The sequence below is a fragment of the Condylura cristata genome, unplaced genomic scaffold (assembly GCF_000260355.1).
Source record: "Condylura cristata isolate star-nosed mole 26May11 unplaced genomic scaffold, ConCri1.0 scaffold00001, whole genome shotgun sequence".
In the NCBI taxonomy this organism is placed as follows: Eukaryota; Metazoa; Chordata; class Mammalia; order Eulipotyphla; family Talpidae; genus Condylura; species Condylura cristata.
Genome location: NW_004567102.1, coordinates 27,294,903 through 27,298,873, shown reverse-complemented (window position 1 = coordinate 27,298,873; position 3,971 = coordinate 27,294,903).

Here is a 3,971-nt window from a genome sequence, read left to right as displayed (position 1 = left end):
TTATTTATTTAATCATACAGAACTGGGGTACAGGCCAGAGATGTGGAGGGTGAGAGGATTCACCAGAGACAGAGTGGGGTGCAGAACAGGCAGATAGAAGTAGTACACTGCTGAGGGGAGCAGCGGGCAGGTCAGGAGAGGTCTGCCTCGCCACGTGGATCTCCTCTGGGGCAGGTGGGGATCGAACTCATGCAGAAGTGGCTTAAGCTTCTTAGTGCTGTGCTTTAACCCGCTGCGCCATCAGGGAGGACCCCAAAAGATATTTATTCTTAAGGAAGTAAATATCACCTAATTTTTTGCAGCTTTTGATATTGGTGATTCACTCCTTTAGTTTGACAACTTAAGTTACTCTGATTGTCATTAAGTAGTAAAAGCCTCTCCCTTTCAATTCCTCTAAAAATTGGTGTTCCTGTTGTACACATCACCTTTTGCCTTCTTGTATTGTATATGTATCTTTTGTCCCTCTTTATCCCCTGGACTTGTCATCAGTATTTTCTTAATCTTTGTGTCCATTGACATTCCCAGTCTGGAGTTAAACAAGTGGATGAAATATCTTAAATAAAGTAAATTATCATCCCCAGGTTTACTACTTACAGATTCAAACTGTTTTCAGGTTCCCTAAGAATGTGGTTTACTTGTATCCGAGTTATACAGCGTAACAGTGCAATTTAAACAGTGTTGATACTGCTTTTCCTCCACAAATAGAAGACTAAGGCACAACATTAAATCATCTATGTCAGGTTAATGGCAAGAGGAAAAACAAAGCCACAAAATATGCTATTGGAATAGCTTTTTAGTATTTGATCCTCAGTACAACTATGTGTCTCTATTTTGTGTGTTTGCTTCATGGAGACTTTTGTGTGACTTAATTTTATTCATTATAACACTTGCATTGGATATATTTGTATTGCCTTCAGTATAAAAACAAAACATTAATAATAATTCATTCTTAAGGATCATTTTATATGCAAAGGATAGGGGAAACAAACTTGGAAGAGATAAAGCTAGAAAATCTATAAGACATGACAGCTGGAAACTTTTTGTAAAACATAATCACAAGTTGGGGGGAAAAAAACAAGAGTAAAGTTATTAGTATTGAGATAGTAGACAGATAACAAAACAATAAATAGATAATTCCAGAATTAGAAGTTTTAAGTGGGAATGCATTTAATTAAATCACTTCATTTTCTGCCAGTGCAAGAATGTGTACTCTGATCTCAGATTACTAAAACTAATGTATATAAATTATATTTAATTTAAATTTAAAAAACGTATACACCTGTGAAAGAGCTTAGTTTGCTTCCCTTAAGTTACCAAAATAATATTTTCTCTTTGCCATTCTACCCCAAGCAAAATTATTTAAGCGTATCCCAGACTTTATAAAACCCTTGCCTCTGATATATTCAGGAAAAGCTTTCTATTGGTAATATTTATCTACCTTCTTTTACTCCAAAATTCCTACTTTTGATTCTTAATCACCACCCTTATCACCAAAACTCCCCTCACCCTTCCTTTGTATCTTCTCCAACCTCTATACTTTCACACCTATTTTCCCTGCAATGGGAAGCCTAACCCTGTCCTTCATTGATCTTTAATTCTGAAATCTTAACCTGCTGATATCTGTTGATTTCTAATCTCTCTGAAAAGATATTTTTCCAACTTTTCACTTGCTTGTCATACCACTCCTCCAAATATATGGACCTCATCAGAAAATTCACCATCTATTTATTACTCTATCCTGAAGAGTAATTTTGTCTCTTTTGATCTTACCCTCTCATACCCAAATTGGTCATAGAATCTTTTAAATAATTTTTTATATTAAGAGAAAACATAAATCATATTAAATAAACAATGTAATTATACTTATGGGTAGTATTCAATTTTTTTAGCAGAAAAACTGACAAAGGTGCCAAGCTATCAGAACTGATCAAGTGAAGCTAATACTCTGAATGACAACCTAGTGAAAGAGTGAGTCTGCTGACCTCTGTAATATGGTTGCATATTAAAATCACCAGGAAAGTTTTTGAAACATGTCAGTGACATGTTCCAGTCCCAGTACAACTAAATGGGAATTTCCAGGGAAAGGGTCTGGGTGTTTAAATGTCTTAGACATGATTTCAGTGTGCACACAGAGTTAACCATTACAGATTGGATGAATGAAATGGGTACCCACATGTGTTATTTTTCAAATTGTAGCAGTTTTTGAACTTTTTTTTTTTTTCTGTTCTTCTGGGTCAAAAGGAATGGAGTGAATTCACCAAATTCAACACTAGAATCAGTGGCTAATTAGAAATTCTATGATCCTCTGATTCTCAGACCTGTCTACTTTCCACTGCACCAGGCTCCTACAATATAAACTTAGCATGGTATATATGCATTCTGTTGGAGTAGCAACTTCTGATTGTTTAGTCACATGATTCTATATATATCTTATTGACCTACTTTTTAAAATGCTCATCAAAAGCAGTTGTTGAGAGTAAGCAGGCTATAGTCCTTATTGAACTGGCTGTTTTATGACCCACCAGGCAGTGCCTTTAATAAGCAGGTGGTGCTGTTATTGTCATAATTGTCATTGCAAACTGACAAAACCAAAGAACAAAGAGAAGGCAGACAACGCATAGTGGGGAAGCACTGAACTCACTGCAAGATCCAAATGATGTCTTGTACCAAGAGTGTTCTATGAAAATAATGTGACTGTGTTTATAGTATCTGAATTGGTAGCACAGGTTGAGAATAAGTAGAGAAATCTCATGTTCAGTTTGTTTCCCACATAATCTAGAAGAAAAAGAAGATTTAGTGATTTAACCCAACCTCTTATTAAACAGATAAAACTGAATTCATATGGTAGGTAGCAGAGCTAGAACTAGAAATTGAGTAAGCTGATCTTCACTAGAACGGTATACTGGCTCTCCTGTCACATGGGGTAGAATGGCCTTTATAGGATTGCTTACTAAGAAGGGAGAGAAGTGAGGGGTAGGGAGACAGGAAGTTCATCTATATTCACTGTCATTAACCCCCCAAGCATCAAGGTTGTTTGGTTCTGATATCTGAATTCAATCTCAGGCATTCTGAAAAAAGAACATTGATTTTTTTTTTTTTTTTTTAGATTTATTTATTTGTGCATACAGAACTGGGGTACAGGCCAGAGGCTCAGGGACGGCGAGAGGCTTCACCAGAGACAGAGTGGGGAACAGAACAGGCAGATCGACGAAGTACACTGCTGAGGGGAGCAGCGGGCGGGTCAGGAGAGGTCTGCCACGCCATGTGGTCACCTCCGGGGCAGGCGGGGATCGAACTCATGTGGAAGCGGCTTTAGCTTCTCAGTGCTGTGCTTTAACCCGCTGCGCCACCAGGGAGGGCCCGAACATTGAATTTTTAATGCTTATGAATACTGATTCCCCAAAAGTAGCTAATGATATTAATAATCTATAGATTGCTTTTCAGACTGTCAATTTGTAGTAATTATATAATATTACTTTGATACATTTCAATCTACCAAAGTTTGGAAATACAACCCTTCATGATACTACTTTCCTTACTGAAATTGTGGGATAGGATTAGGGTACTAGGATAAGTTTCCTACCCTTTTTCCAGAGTCATGAGGAGAATTATTCTGTATAAAGTACCTTAGGCCTTTCAAAGGACGGCTGCCATCAAAATACAAATTTATAATTGCTTTGGACATGAATGAAAATTCATGTGATAGGAATAGGAATTCTTGTAGCACTAGTAACTAATATAATTCTGAGTTTGAGGGTAAAAACCTGTACTCTAATTCCTCCTATATCAATTTCATATGTTGTAAAATGCAATCCGATTATAAAATGTCCCAACATAGCAATCACATAATTTTATTTACCTTGTACCTAGTAGTGGGCAGAGCTTTTCTTCCTCTTTGTTTACCTCATAGTAAAAAGGAGATCTGATAACCAGTAAACACTAATATTATCATAGCCCTGTTGTTATATTTA